At 34.1% G+C, this 17,461-nt stretch overlaps 1 long non-coding RNA gene across 1 annotated transcript in view; it reads left to right on the forward strand.

Moving 5' to 3' along the window:
- The first annotated feature begins 1,433 nt into the window (after positions 1-1,433).
- LOC115285617 overlaps positions 1,434-17,461 on the forward strand; it is a 56,197-nt gene continuing 40,169 nt past the window's right edge. Inside the window, exon 1 of the long non-coding RNA XR_003905608.1 lies at positions 1,434-1,489. This is a non-coding gene — a long non-coding RNA (uncharacterized LOC115285617). The remainder of the gene's footprint in view (positions 1,490-17,461) is intronic.

Raw genomic sequence — 17,461 nt, forward strand, 5'->3', positions numbered from 1 at the left:
CATAAGGATGCTTAGGGCTTTTGTTTTTATCTATCTTAATTCTAACAGTAAATATTTTAGATCTTCTAGGTATATTTTAAGTTTAAACAATCAATTTTTCCTACATTTATATATAATATTGTTTTTATTCATCTTTAGTTTTTAAATGTTTACATATTTATGGAGAGTGGGGGAGAGGCAGAAAAAGAGGGAGAGAGAGTTCCAAGTAGGTTCCTTGTGGTCAGCAGAGAGCCCGAGAAGGCCTCAAACCGTGAGATCATGACCTGAGCCAAAATCAAGAGTTGGACGCTTAACCAACTGAGCCACCCAGGCGCCCCTTTATTCTTCTTTACACATACTTAACCTAAATATTTAACCTAAATATTTAACTTTGCTATTTTATTTGCAAAGAGGAATAACCAGTCCAGGTTGCAAACATCTTCTCTTCAAGTTAACTGCACAGAAGTAGTTTCATCTCTATATCTGACCTTAAATAATTATCTGAGACCTGAAGACAGCTTAGCTCGTTAAATACATTCAGCAGCCTGGTACTTAACAATTCCTGCTCCTAGTGACTCAAGGTCTTAGAAAAACTCTTTTACTGAAAAAGCAGTAAGATGAGTCTATAGGAGCTCTGCTGGGATAATTTATTCTTCAGATACCTTCAGTCTTTCTGATGAAAATTAATGAAGAAAAATCATGGTTCCAAATAAAAAAATACACAGATGATTTGGTTGTTCCAGTGAAAAATGCTTGAAATTTGAAGATTTACCACAACTTTAAAATTAAAGATGAGCCTCTCCCCTCAAATTAATTAACCTAAATAAAAAATGGGTTTTAGAAATTGATTTGTAAATGTTGCCTATCATAAGCAATTTATTCACCAAGATGGTTAATATATTAATATTAATATTAGTTCAGCACTAATTGAGGATCGAGAAGCTGGGGTATTGTCCAAAATAAGAATAAATACTCAGTTGAAAAATATCCAAAATATGACAAAATGATACATCTAAAATCAGGAAATTCCACATCAAAAATAATTTAACAATTGCTTGAATATACAATGATATTTCAAGTTTAGAGAAGTACTTTTCTCCATTGGGTTTATCATATATTTATTTTTTAAATTTCTTTTTCATGTTTATTTATTTAGAAAAAGAGAGAGAGCGCTCCAGACTTTATGCGAGAAGGGGGAGGGGCAGAGAGAGGTAGAGAGAGAATCCCAAGAAGGCTCCACACTATCAGCGCACAGTCTGTTGGGGGCAGGGGAGTTAAACTCACAAAGTATGAGCAGAAATCAAGAGTAGTGCACTTAACCAACTGAGCCACCCTGGCACTCTGAAGATTTTAATTAAATATATATCATAATCTGAATTCTTAAGAGGTGCTTCTTTTTTACTCCAAATTCAGAAATGCCTATGAACGACTCTCATTCCTCCTAGGTCCATGAAGCATATGCTAGAATTTCAGATTGATGTCTCTCAAAATCTCACTGCATGCTAGTCTGGTAAAATTAGTTTTATATTCTGTCACATTTTGGGTGCTGGGGTGGCTTAGTCAGCTCTTGATTTCAGCTCAGGTAACTATCTCAGGGTTTGTGAGTTTGAGCCCCTCACTGCTTGGGATTCTGTCTCTCTCTCTCTCTCTCTCTCTCTCTCTCTCTCTCTCTGCCCCTCCCCTCCTGCATGCTCTCTCTCTTTTTCTCTCTCTCCCTTGCCTGCTCAAAACATGAACAAAAATATATTTACTGCTACATTTATTAGAAGAAACTATATTCAAAATAAATGTGGTGTACTGAGGCCAACCCCAAACCCAATATATTTATAAGAATTTCACTTTGAATATAATGATATAAATAGGTTGAAAGTAAGATTTAAGAAGTACAATATACAAAAGTGATTTTTTAAGGAAAAGAAAGTAGAAGTGGCTATATTAACATTAGTAAAAAAGGCTTCAGAGCAAAGACAATTATCAAGAACAAAGAGAAATCATTTGATATAACTATAAATCCTGTATCTATTAAAAAGAATAAGAGACTACTACGGGCAATTCTACGCATTTAAGAAAGGTAGAGAAAGTAGTACAACTCCTTAAAAACACAAACTGCCAAACCTCCATCAACATGTAATAAATTAACTGAATAGTCCTACAACTATTAAATAAATTGAATCTGAAATGTAAAAGGTTTTAAAAAAGAAATTTCTAGGCCCAGATGGTTTTAATGGATAACTTGTAGAAAAACTTTGGAAAACTTCTTGGCTGTTTGTTGTTTCTATAAAAGTTTAACATATGATTACAAGTCAGCATTTCCACTCCCATGTATATTAACATAAATATATATGAAATCTGGGTAGATGAAATATATATCCTGAATACAAAAATGTATCTGCCAATGTTCTTAGCAGTTCTATTTGCAATTATTAAAACCTCAGGAAGAAATTCAGAGCTCAGTGTTCTCAGCTTTCTTCAGAACAGCTGCACTCTGGGGTACCTGGGTGGCTTAGTCAGTTGAGTGATCGATTTTGACTGAGGTCATGATCTCATGGTTTGTGGGTTCAAGTCCTGTATCAGGCTCTGTGCTAACTGCTCCGAGTCTGGAATCTGCTTCAGAATCTGTGTCTCCCTCTCTCTCCCCTTCCCCACTCACACTGTCTCTTTTTCTCTCTCTGAAAAATAAACAAACATTAAAAAAAAAAAACCAGCTACAGTCTCTTGCCCCCAAACATGCACACACACAATGTGATTCCTCAGGCTTCATTTCAAAATCCTATAATTGTTTAACAGAATTTGAAAACTTGTGCTATTAAGTGCCTGGAGGAAATGAATTCTAGCTCCCAAATTACGTAAACTTAATTTTTTTTGCCTTTTTAAAAAAATATCCTTTTTTAAAGAAAGCATTAACACAAGTTTTATATAAACATAATTCTGTTCCCAGATTCTTATTTTCTTCATTAAACTGCATTATAAAATTTCACATTTATTTACATTTCTGAAAAAAATCTAAGTTACTTCAGAAAGAAGTAAAACTTAAAAAAAATCTTATGATCAAGCAGCTTTCTGAAAAACTTAAAAAGTAACATCATCAACCTCTTAAAGACCTCTGTGGCTTTTATAGTCAGAATCATCTTTCTTACACAGGCTCTGTGGCAGACGGTTTCATTGCTCTCCAAATTCCATTATAGATTTCTCCCTTAGTGAAAGAGTTTAACTGTCTGCTCAGAAAGAGAGCACAGTCCTCATCCTCCTTGGAAACTAGTGATAGTTAAGAGACACATACTGTGAGTAATTTGGGGTCACTCAATTAAAATAGAATTGTTTTTCTTGGACTTAAACTCTTACCTCCTTAGGGCCTGAATATCATCACAACAATAACTCAGATTTGAGAAGAAAGAAAATGTGAAAAAAATTAAAGAATCAATGTCTCTGGGTGATTCTGTGGAACAGCACCCCCCCACCACCACATACACACACCCAGGAACCTGACCCATTCAGATCTAGAAAGTGGTCGAAGGGAAAATTTTTTTTTGTCAGTATACTTTGTGATTCTTTGTTGTAACCACATAGCTTACACCCAAATATGGGCTGTATACCCGCATTTGGATAATGACTTAATAACAAAACCAGTTTAAATCACTATCATGAAACTTAGCTGCTGGTCCAACAAAGCACCTTCACTTAAAAGCAAAAATAAGAGCTCTGGCAGGCAAGCATTCCCTTATAATTTACTTTCAGACTATCCACGTCCACAGCTTTATTCTACTCCATCTTTTGACATGCCTGTTTTTCCGTAAGTCCTCTTTCACTTGCCAAATGGTTATTTTATTTAGATCGCTTTCAGACACTTCACCTGCCTTCCAAATGATGTTTCACTTACACAATTATGTATGTATCTCCTTAAAATATTCAGTTCATATACGTTCTTCATACATTTAGTATATGTAAATAATACATAATATATATACAATATATTTGTATTACTATATATATTTATTATTTATGTGAATGCATATACTTATAAAGATAGAGAGGAGAAATATATAGAAGATGAGCTTATGATATGCCATCCCCAAAGTATGTTAGTTTGGCACACTCACTATTTTGAGCTGAAGGCTCTTGAGAAATAGTAGATGCAATAAGGGCTTTCTGTCTACCCTTTTCTATTATGAGATTGGGCCATAATAGTTTTCATGAGTACTAGGGAGAAAAGAATATCCTTATCACCAGAGACTGAGGGCTGACACTGTAATGGATCTGTACAAATTAACAAAGTAAAATGTCTTATTATCTTCCACTAGTCTCCCCCCATACATGTCCTAGTCACTTCCCTACAATATATTGCCCATAGCTCTAACCCCTTTGTATTGTCATTTCTTCACAAATGTATCATTTCTTTGTTGAAAAGATATACAAACTTTGGGCTCTGTCAACTTCTTTCAGGTACTCATTTTCTTTTGAAGTCCTCACAAAAAATTCTAATAAAATTTGTATACTTTTCTCCTGTTAATCAGTCTTATATCAGTTTAATTCTTAGGGCCAGCCAGAGATCCTAAAGGGTAGAGGAGGATAAACTATAATCTCTATATGTATTAATCTCTCTCTCCCTTTCTCTGGAGAAAGAAGAAGAATGAGGTGGTGGAGGAGGAGGAGGAAATGGAGGAGAAGAAGGGAGAAAAAGAAAGAGAGAGAGAGAGAGGGAGGGGAAGAGAGAGAGAGAGAGAAAGAGAAACAGCTCCACCATGCTAGACACAAAGAATAAATGATGAACAAAACGGGTATAATATCATTCAGTCATAATCTTATTAGGAAGACAGACATTAATAAAATTAATTACACAATAAATATGAAATCACAAATGAGGTAAGTACATAAGAGATAAATAATGCAGTAAAAAGCTTTTAATAAAGTAATTTGATGCAGTTAAGGAGGCAGAGAAGGCTTAACTGGGGAAATTGTTATTGAGTTGAGATTTGAATGAGGAGTAAAAGATGACTGAATAAGAATAGAAGACCAATTAATTCAATGAAAATAGCATGTTCATATGCCCTCAAGATTAAACACCAGAATGCAATTTGTGATTGGAGCAGAAGGCACTGGCTACTCCATCCTGACAGCTTACAAGTAGAGCTCCCGGTGCATTCCTGGCCTTTCCTTGACCTTATTCTCTTAAATGCCAATGGGCGTGGAATAACTTCACCTTACTTACAAAAATTAGTAACAATAAACTAGTCATATTCAACTTAGGTCCTCTCTTCTCCTTTCTGATAGTGAATCTGCCATCAAGTTCCCAAATTTTTCACCATCACCTCAATTCTTAATCCTTTCTTGGAAGGTGTTCCAAGTGGTGACTTGAGCTTTACCTGTGGCTTGGAAAGAGGGAGGCGTTGGCTTATTTTTGAGTTTTATTTATAAGGTCCATTTGCATCCCCATATCAAGCTTGGATTTTAATCTCTCACCTTCAATTTTATTAGTAAAAATAAGTTGATATTTTAAAATATTTTCTCATTTCTCAATTTTCTTTGAACTTAGAGGCTCACTAAGATAGTTTTAATTTTATTACCAACAGAAAATCAGAAACTTTTAAACTTCTAAACTCAGTCATGCAGTCTAGATGACTCCCCAGGGCAGCTATCCACTAAGTTTTGACTCATCATTTCAGGCTACTTTGATTTCATGGCATTCCATATGAATAAGATGCTTTTGCTATTGCTAGGTGCAGAGAAAGACTTCACAGATAATCACAGCTCTCAAATACTTCCTTTTAAGTTCAACATTTCATTGGCTAACACAAATCATATGGCCATGATCATCTCCAAGGGACATGGTCCCCAAAAGAGAATAAAATCAGGTACTTTAATGATCCCTAGTGTTGTCTTCCATAATCTTCCCTTTGGGATCACCTGTGCATAGTCAAATTTAATATAAGCAGCCTAAGGCAAAAGTTAAATTAAAAAGTCTACTCTAAATATATCTCTGCTAAATCCTAAGTCTATATCATTTATCTACATCTTAATATTCTAGCATTCTACCATTCCATTCATCAGGAAAAGTGAGAAGGCCGGAGCAGTAGTTTCATTGTTTTTGTTCTTTATTCTCTAATGTTCAGAATAGGTCTTTCTTAGAAGTATAAATGTGCGGATGTAGGGGCTCAGTCTGGTAAGTGTCCCACTTCAGCTCAGATCATGATCTTGTCCTCTGTGAGTTCAAGGCCTGGGTCAGCTCTGTGCTAACAGCTCTGAGCCTGGAACCTGCTTTGGATTCTGTGTTTCCCTCTCTCTCTGCCTTTCCCTTGCTTGCACTCTGCTTCTCTCTCTCTCTCTCTCTCTTTCAAAAATAAATAATCATTTAAAAAACTTTTAAATGTGATGATGCATAGTTTCTAAGAGGATTGTCTAGGTTTTTCATACTAATAATATAGGAAATGTGATTATTTAAAAAGATCTAAATATTCATTCATCTTTTCATTGTCTTTTCAGTGACCCAAACTTTAGGATTTTAGTGCAAAAAAAAATATTCCTAATATCTTAATCAGTACAGCCCAGTCCTTCTGTCTTAAAGCTGGAATGAAATTGGGAAGGTTGGCATGACAGTGACCTGGAAAAGGCACTGTCTTAATTAATCCCAAGCTATCTGTGAAGGTCAATAAAGGCTAAGGCCTATTAGGTTTATTTTGCATAGCAGGACAAGATGGATGAAATTATAAACATAAGTATCTCCAAAAATATAACTTCAAATATATTTTGGTATAAATATAAAATATTACTTATATATTTCTAAAGTCTATAATATTATTAACAAAATTATTTTAACTATATAGTAGCTGTGGTAATAATTTTCCCTCCAAACCACCTTGAGTAATTATTTATGGATATTACTAAATTGGTTAAAATATTCATTCATTAAATCCATCAATGCTACAGAGTATCTATTAAAAGGATTATTAATAGGATATTAGTAGGATTTTCTATAAATCGGAGCAATGGCATGTGCTAGAAGAAAGACAAAGATGAATAGGTGGTAATTTTTTGTTTCTGAGGAGCTAAAATTTAATAATTATGATTCTACAACAGATATTATTCTTCAGAATAAAGGAAAGACAAATATAAGCAAATATATGGTTTACTACCATAACTAGGAATGAGACAAAAACATTTTTGTTTATCTGCAAAGGAGCAAGTTTAATTTTACCCTAGTGTTCAACTGTCTTCTGAAAGGGACTCATTCCCTTCTAATTAAAAAGATAGCACTTTACTTAATAACTATAGTAGACATTATATGGGTTTCTCAAAAGCTATATCTGAATTAATTTCCCTTGTCTTCTTCTATTAACAATGCAATAAAACTAAAATATATATTCTCCAATGTTTCCTTGAAGCTATGATTAGTCACATGAAGCACTCCACAAAAGACCTATCTTCCCTTGGTACTTTCCTTTTCCTTAAATTAATTGAGACCTGTTCTTCAGTGTGATCATGACAGCCAAAATCACAGGCTATAATTGGAGAAGCAGAGAGATAAAGGACACCAAGTTACCAATGCACCATTAAGTCACACTACCAGCTCTGCATAACGTTCTTCTGAATATTTTATATTAGAAATGTAAGCCTATATTCGTATAAGTCATATTAGTAGGATTTTCTATAGGTCAGAGCCAAATGTAAACAATGATAGAGTGACAGTTCAGATACTGTTAACTGAGAACATTCAGAGAGAAGTTTGTTTTATTTTGTCCATGACTATTTCGTTTTTATTAATTTTGGTGGAAAAAATAGACAACCTTATTTTCTAAATCAAGATTGTATTTCTAATTTATTTTTATATCTTCTAATTTTGCAAAATAAACTCAAATAAAAGGAATGGAAATATGCTTTACAATACTACCATATAAATAAAAAGAACATTTAAGCATTTGGGAATGTGGTTGTCTTCTCATTATCAGTTTACACAGAGAAATGCACACATGAACATACTTGCATCTTTAATATACAGAGAAGGTTGGCACCCAAAAGCAATTTTGCACAGCATATGGGAAATTAATCAGACTTCTTTCAAAATAAGATGCAGAACACATCTTGCCAAATAGAATTTTCTAAAAGATAGTATTAGATAAAGGATATTCACTCACAGTCCAGCTGCTGAGGGATTAGATCTAAATCTTAGTATTTGACCTATTGTTACTCTTTTGAAACATGAGGGATTGTTTTCCTCTTATGGATTTACAGAAAGCAAATTTGCCAATTGAAAACATCTGTCACTTATCCAAGAAAAGATTTATTATTTTCACTGAAAAGTTATATTTAACAAAAGAAATGCAAGTCATTAAAGATAGGTTTTCAGTTCATGGTACAATTTTTAGACTCTTTGATTCTCACTAACTGTACCTTCTTGTCCTTGCTGCAGTCATCAAGGGTCTAGCAACTTCCTACAAAACTGCATCTAGGGAAGTCAAATTAGAAGCTAATTCTTAGACTGTAGGAAGACAAACATACCTGTACTAATTGACCAAGGATATTCTAACAAAGTCTTTTCTGGATGTTGCACAATCATTGATTTTCTGTTAACCTAATAATTCCCTCACCAGCTATTCATTGAGCAGTTCCAGAAAATGATGCTATTGCTTCTCAGTCACTATTGAGCAAGGAAGGTGGTGAGAAAATAATTGGTAGGATTTAGGGCAGCACAGAAACTTTGTCAGTGACAATTACCACTGCCACAAGTACAATGTGACACATGTGGGTGCACAGTCAAAGTAAGGGATATCATCCACAGAGAAAAATCTCTTTTAATTATTAAGTTGGTCAATCTCCTAGTGTATAAAGATCTATCATTTCAAAGCTTGAATATTGTGTTATTAGGTGTTACATCATTCCAGATGTTTTTATTGACTTATTATCCAATGTACGTGTGTGTGTGTATGTGCACATCACCTATTTTATACAGAATTTGCACACTATAACACAGAAAAGTATGGACTTTAGGAATTTTGACCACATTTCCAAAGATTTACTTAGCAATATTAATGTTATGCATAATAGTAACTCAAAAGTAAAATCTTAAGAGTGACTCTATGCTCCATCTTGACAGACTCCTCTTTTTGAATGTATCATAAGGTAATAAATCAAAGTAAAACTTGTATAGAAAGACAATTTTTAGATAGTCTTATAATGGTAGGAAGGTTTAAAAAGCTATTAAAAAGCCCTAGGATATTCCATTGTATTTTTCTCACATCATTCATTTTCAGTCACATAAACTTCTCTAATCACCTACAACAGGCATAACGATGAGTGGCAAGTTCTTAAATAATAGTTTTAGTGAAGAAATTTCTATTTTGAAAGTACAGAACTGAACTGAAACAGACTGCAGGCAGTATTGTTGATAGACACATATGGACCTAAGTAAGGAAAACTTGGTCCCAGATTTCAGCTTTTTCAGCTGGTCTAGTTACCTAGGAAATGCAAGAAAGATTTATAATCTTGAGTACCATCATCAACACCTCACAAAATTTTGTAAACAGTAAATGAGTGATAAAATATCCTATATAGTACCCAGTGAATAGCATATATTCAATAAATAATACATGTGATTATTATTTCCTGTGTACATGTAGAAAATAGGTGGGGTAAAGCAATAAAAACAATATAAAAGAATTCTAAATTAAAAAAACATAGTTAATACAGTGCTTGATTAACTTTAAAGTTTATTAATTCTATATTCCATTGTCTCCCAAAACTTTTATCATTGGTCCAATCGTCTTTTTAGATAAAGTCTCAATTCTAACCAGTAGGGAAAGTAAACATCTTTACTTGGATTTTCCTCAGGCATCTCTAAGATACTCAACTGAATCCACTAATTCACATGTGTCAGTCAGCACAGTTACAAAAACAGTATCAGACACAACAACATCACTATCACCATCAAAAAATTTGTTTCCCTTTAAATTCTCTATGAGAGTCATACCAAAATCCCAACACCTCCCTTGAATCTCCTTCCCTATAACCATTTAATTACCAAGTTCTAATAATTTGATCACTATATATGTGATCAAATATATATATAGTACCCATCTATAGTAAACACACACACACACATACACATATACACACACACATATACATGTCTTCATTATCCCCATGGTTTCGAAGCACAAATGTCCCATCACTTCTCGGCTTTTGGCTAAGATCAAGTGAAACACAAATGCCCTTAAATGGCTTCCATTGTTCTTTCATTTTTTCCCCCATAGTCACTATATGCAGTCATTTATAGACATCATGGCCACATTTTACCCCTTAAACTCTATGTTCTAACCATATCAAAGATTTTCTTATTGCTCTGACACATCAAGTTCTCATAGATGCAGTTGCCTTCATCTGTAATATCTGCCTTATGTAATTCCTACTCATCCTCAAGTAATCATTTTAAATGGCAATTTCCCTGGAAGGCCAAATATAATCTTAAACTATTTTAGGTTTCCATGGATACAAACCATGTGAGTCAAAAGGTCATGGAGCAATAGGGATGATTAAATTATAAAGTAGAATTAAAGTGAGATTTGTTAAAAGAAAAGTGAGTGATTAGAGCTGGAGTTGCCAAACCTAAAATACTGTCATCCTGTAGGAGATGGTTAAAAACTATTTGTTGAATTCCAATTTTATTCACTCAACATATGTGTAGGGAACATCTAGTGTAAGCCAATTATTGTTTTGTGTTCTGAGAATAGAGCAGAAAAACTATCTCTGTCTTCCTGGCATTAACATTATAATGGATTTTGAAAAGTTTAACATAAAATTATCTTTTTAAAATTTTTATAATTTTTTAGAGATAGAAAGACAGAGCACAAGCAGGGGAGGAGCAAAGAGAGAGGGAACTACAGAATGTGAAACAGGCTCCAAGCACTGAACTATCAGCAGAGAGCCCGATGTGGGGCTTGAACCCATGAACTGTGAGATTATGACCTGAACTGAAGTCAGAGGTTTAACTGACTAAGCAACCCAGGTGCCCCCATAAAATTAGCTTTTAAAGATGGTGTAGTAACATCAGAGAACTTAAATCTTAGATATAAATGAAAAAATTCCTTATGATTCCACTGCTTTGATGGAATTGTTACTTTCATATTGGCATCCTGCCATTAATATTTTCTTCCTGTAAAGGTTTAATATAAATCAGCGAATGTACTGGATAGCACGTTAAATGCCACAGAAGAGTTTTTGAAAAAATAGTTTACTGATGCTTTCCTAATTAAAATAATATATATTTGAAAATATAGATTTACAAATGCAAATACTTACACACAAGTATATATATAAATACATATATATGTGTATATTAACTGACTTTCACCTTTAAATACTAGATATTCATTCATTCTCTGACATGAAAGACCAGGCTCTAGCTTCCTTACTCTAGACTATTTCTTAATAATACTTATAATGTGTGTTATCATTTTAGTTCTGTCACTTACTATAAACTTTTAAATATAATATAAAGATTTTTTATTTTTTTCCACAAATGTTTTCCTTAAGCTTTGACTACACTGAAAGATAGTGGGACTAATACTCCTTTCTTCACACTGCATCTCCTAAATTCTGCTACTGATATTTTATTTTTACAAAGTGAAGTATAATACTTACTTTCAATTTTGTAATAACTACCAAAGTTTATAATTTGGTCCATTAAGTCAAAAGCTCCTAAAATGAAAGGGATGAAATAACATTTACATTAGTAATGGAATATAAAATCCAATATTAGACTTAGTAATATGCTAGAATAACACATTTTTAATGCATCAAAATAATTAACCCTGGAACCACATGACCTAAAATGTTCCCACCACTAGGTAAAATATGTACGTTTTATTTTGCAATGACTAATTTAAAATTCATAACACATTTCCTCTCATACTGAGCAATTTTTATGCAATTTTTGTTCATTATAAGTTTGCCGATTGCCTAATTTTTGTTATGCTTTTATATTCTCTTATACCCTCAAACTTTTTACAATCTCAATTATAGCATATATTTATTTGTGGTCTTTCTACACTCCTTGGCTCAATTAAGACGGGCTATTCCAGGGCACCTGGGTGGCTTATTTGGTTAGGCCTCTGACTCTTGATTTCAGCTCAGGCCATGATTTCACAGTTCATGAGCTCAAGCCTTGAGCACAGAGCCTACTTGGTATTCTCTCTCTGCTCCTCCCTCACTTAACATGCGCTTGCTCGCTCTCACTCTCTCTCTCTTTCTCTCTCAAAATAAATAAATAAACATCATAGAAAAAGGCTGACCATTCTTAATCTGATGCACCATTTTCATTCTAAACCCTGGATTTACTGACCCTTTGGATCTAATCCACTCTTTCCTGGATACATTTTCCTCTATCTTGATTTGCACCTTAATTTTTCTGGAGAACTTCTCCTTATAACTTTATTTTAATATCTATGGGAGGTTATTTGGAAAATCTACCAGAACCAAGTGTTTGGTGACACTTGAAGGAACAATAGGACCCAGAGGCAGTTGTCCTGACGGCTAGGGTAAATCCCTGTGAAAGAATACAGAGAAGGATCAGCAACAGAAAAAGACAAATCAGGAGGTCTGGAAGGTATCAGGAATAGAAATCCAAGTTTTCCCTCTCAGGTTAGGGGGTGGTGGGGTGGCAAAGAACATGCTCCTTTCTCCAGTAATAAAATGCAAAAATATTTGTAAACGTTTCTATTCAGAGACACCTACTTGAGACTCAAATGAGTATAATTATTTATACTGGAAAATGTTTCATGTCATTGCTTTCTTTTGCATCATACATATCTCATTGTCCTGAGAACATGCTCTGTTTCCAAATAAATGCCACAAAAATATTCAGATCAAAGGTATTTGTTCCTGTAAACAAAAATCAAAAAGAATATACCATGGCTTATCTAGAATTTTGTTGGAAGAGTTATAATTTTCCTTCACTAAAGGAAAAATGGCTACATTCCTCTCTAAGCTAGTGTGGAGGGGGAGGTGTACATTAAATAAGCCTAGATAAGGATAGCTGAAAACAACTCACAACACTCTAATACTGCCCATCAACAGTGAGGCTGAATTGTTCCAGAAGATTGAGAGAGGTAAGGACATCATGTGTAAATGCATGTGTTATTTAAAATAATGGCATGCAATACTGAAATGTAATTATGTCATATCTTATTTATAAACAGGCAATATCTTAGTAGAAACATGTATTTTAAAAGTTTGAATTTCACAAAACAACTAACTTCAAACTAATATTTTTATGAAGTTCTAGCTCCATTTTGATGAGAATTAAACAAAATCCAGACTATTCATTGATGTTACTTCTTAGAAAAGATGAAATATCAAATGCAAATGTTACTACTACTACACAGTTGATTCCATTTTTTGTTACTTTCAAATTTAAGGGACGACTATCAGTAGTAGTTCATTCTTCTCGTAACTGTTACTTTCCTTTCCATGTTTGGGAGTGTCTTGCTTTTCATTATCTTAACATAAGAATACATTCATTTTGACTAGGTTTCAATAAGAAGGGAATCTTGTTCATTTGATTTTATATATCTAATATTTGAATAACTTTCTACTGATAACTCTGATGCTGAGTTCATGGGACACAGTTATATAATGGTAAGACCCCTGTGCCTCATCTGTATATCATGACACTGAGAAAATTGGCATGGTCAGTAATCAGAACTCCTGAAAGCCATTTATACATATGGATGGCCATAAGTACAGATAGGAAAAAAAGCAAAGCATATGAATATATTCTTCCAGAGGTCATCCACATATAGCCTTGACTCAATATTCCCCCTTTCAGGTACTAAAGTACCTCTACTTCCCCAACCTCATGCAACAGAAGGTGAAATGTGAGAGATGGAGTCAGAGTAGGAAGCTGTTTATTAAAGAGTTGTAGATAAAATGTCTTTTATAAGACATTGTAAATGTAAATACATGCAAATACATGTAAAACACATGTCTAGGGCCCTGTATGAGTATTAATAAAAACTGGATCAAGAGTGATCCCTGAGTGTTAAATTTTACTAGCTTTACAATAAATCCACCTCCAAACACATGGGGGTTATCAAATGCCAGGCTTAGAAATGATGCACATAATTTCTGTCCATGCCACATTGGACAGAAGTCAATTTCATAGCAAACTAAGTGCAAGAAAGGTTAGGAAATGCAGTTTAGTTGTGCACCTAAAACAAAGTGAAAGCATGTTTTCAGTGAACTCTTGACATTGTCATGGATGATGAGAAGGGTTATGCAGGAGCACAAAGGAAATTGAGGAAGATAGAGAGGACAAGAGGTAAAGTTAGGTAATTAGTATAAAGAGTCTGAGGACACTATTTAAACCACAACCAGTGCATTTTAGGGCTCACAGTAATGGTTTACATTGCAAGTCGGCCTGGGTTTCAATCTAGGCTCCACTCAGTGAAAGCGTGACTCTGGAAAAACTAACATACCTCTCTATGTCTCAGTTTCTCCATCTGCAAAATCTGGGATAGTATTATCACCAAAGTGCTTAAAATTGTGCCTGATAGTCTATCTACAGTATTTGCTATTATCATAAGACCTTATTAATAAAGTTATATTTGAGCAAGATATAAAGATATAAGGGAGTCAGTCATGTGGGGAAATGGGAGATATTCTAGATAATAAAAACAAAATAAAAAGAGGCTTTGAATCAACTTATAAGATTTTGGCTACAGGAGGTCTAATATTTGATCACTATTTAGTAAGGTAGAAAACATTGGTGTCCTTAACAAGAACTGTGTCTGTGAAATGATAGAGAGAAAGCCTAGCTAGAGTAGGTTGGAGAGAACAGGAGGAAAGGAATTACATACATCACATATATAGCCATTTTAGGTATTTTTCTGTAAAGTGGATTACTAAAATAGAGTTTTCTGGGGATGGAGCAAAGGTGCTGTTGAGATAAAACAGCATATTTGAATGCTAATGGAATGAATCAGTGGAAAGGGGAATTGATATTGAAAAGAAAGCAAGACAACTATACACTTAGGCAGAAAGGATGAAATCCAGGGCAAGTTTTCTCTAATTCTAAGAGGAAAAGCAGTAATATGGGTATTGGTTGGAAGTGTGTGCAAAACAAGAGCTTAGAAATGTTCTTTCTAATTACTTCTATTTTCTCAGTGAAATTCACAGAGAAGGAGGACAGGAGTACTGTTCATGGTCATTTGAGTTGAAGAAGGGAACATGTAAACTAGATATCTAAGATATTGTGAAGACGAATGGTCAAGAACCGCTATTCTCAAACTTTGGCATGCATCAGAATCACCCAACGAGCTTTTCAAAACGTAGATTTCTGGCTTATACTCCCGAGTTTCTAAATCAGTGCTCTCTTCAATGCCCATCACCCTTCCTCTCTACCCACTCCCATCAACCCTCTCTTTGTTCTCTATTTTTAAGAGTCTCTTATGGTTTGACTCCCTCTCAGTTTTAACTATATTTTTCCTTTCCTACCCCATGGTCTTTTAAGTTTTTCAAATTCTACATATGAGTGAGAACATATGATATCTGTCTTTCTCTGACTGACTTATTTCATTTATCATAATATCCTCCAGTTCCATCCACATTGTTGCAAATGGCAAGATTTTAATACTAATTGCCAACTAGTATTCCTCTGTATGTATATACACCACATCTTCTTTACCCATTCATCAGTTGATGGACATTTGGGCTTTTCCCATAATTTGGCTATTGTTGATAGTGTTGCTATAGACATTGTGGTACATGTGCCCCTATGCATCAGCACTCCAGTGTCCTTTGGATAAATCCCTAATAGTGCTATTGCTGGGTCGTAGGGGAGTTCTATTCTTAATCTTTTTAGGAAACTCCACACTATTTTCCAGAGTGGAAAGTTTGCCCTTCCACCAACAGTCTACATCATTGCCAACATCTGTTATTTCCTGATAATCCACTGAAGAAGTGGGAAGAAGACATGAATAGATACTTTTCCAAAGAAGACATCCAGATGGCTTGCAGACGTATGAAATATGTTCAATATCACTCATCATTTGGGCAATATAAATCAAAACTGCATTTAGATACCACCTCACACTGGTCAGAATGGCTAAAATTTTTCCACATTGTTTGCCTCTTGTCAAAACTGTTGGAGAATGGTCTAAGCTTTCCCATTCCCAAGAATGCCAAGTAGATACCAAATATATGAGTGAAAATTTAAATTGAATTAGGTAGAATTTATTCTGATTTTTAAAATGAATAATATATGTAATCAGCATAAAGTCAAAAGGAATAAATACGCATATAAAAATGAGTAGTTTTTATGTCCTTGTTATAAATAACATACAATTTCCCACCCGTGATGAAGCCACTTTTCAAAGTAGTGTCTCTTGAATGTTGTTTCAGAGATTCTTCACAAACACAGAGGTAGAAAAAAATGGTAGAATGCATTATACATTGTTCAGTACCTTGCTTTTTCACTAAAAATATTTTTTGGAAGTCATCCCATATCAGTAGTTAAAAATCTTAATCATTTTTTCCACCCATTGAATGGCATTATTTAACCAGGCTACTATTAAATCATTCATTAATCTATTATAAACAAAAACTTAATAATTTTTTAAATATGTAATTTCTCACCGTGTAATTATAGGTATGGTAGTTCTAAGAAAATAAATTGCTAGGACAAATGGCACATACATTTTGATAGATCTGCTAAGCTGATTATCATAGATACTGTTCTTATTGAGCAATATGTGAGTCTGTTTCTCACCCATACAGACTTTTGTACTTTAATAATCTGAAAGATAAAAAATAGCATCAAGGTGTAAAATTTAATTTACGTTTCTCTTCTCATAAATGAGGTTGAAAAACCTTTTCATACTTAAGAAAGGTACATATTTAGTACTCTGTTTATATCATACATCTTTTTTTCTTTCTTGTATTTAACTTTTTTTTTAAGTAAACTTTAGGGGCTCCTGGGTGGCTCAGTGGGTTAAGCATCTGACTTTGGCCCATGTCATAAACTCACGGTTCATGGGTTCAAGCCCCATGTTGGGCTCTGTGCTGACAGCTCAGAACCTGGAGCCTTTCTTCAAATTCTGTGTGTATGTCTCTCTCTCTCTCCCCCTTCCCTGCTTGCACTCTGTCTCTCTTGCTGAAAAATAAATAAATAAATAAATAAATAATAAACATTTAAAAATTAAAAAATAAAACAATAATAAACTTTATATCCAATGTGGGGCTCAAACTCATGACCCCAAGATCAGAAGTTGCATGCTCTAACTACTGATCCAGTAGGCACCCTCATTCATCTTTTTTCTATAGAGCTATGTCCTTGTAAGACATGCATGTGCCAGAATTTAGGAAATAAACTCTATGATGATTCAGATGAGACAATGGTGAAGTTTTTAAGAGTCCAGTGGTCTGAGTCATGTTGGGACATCACCATCAATATAAAAGACAAGATTTTGCTCTTCACCCCCATTCCTGCCCCATATAT

This window comes from Suricata suricatta, chromosome 1 (assembly GCF_006229205.1).
Source record: "Suricata suricatta isolate VVHF042 chromosome 1, meerkat_22Aug2017_6uvM2_HiC, whole genome shotgun sequence".
NCBI classification, from domain to species: domain Eukaryota; kingdom Metazoa; phylum Chordata; class Mammalia; order Carnivora; family Herpestidae; genus Suricata; species Suricata suricatta.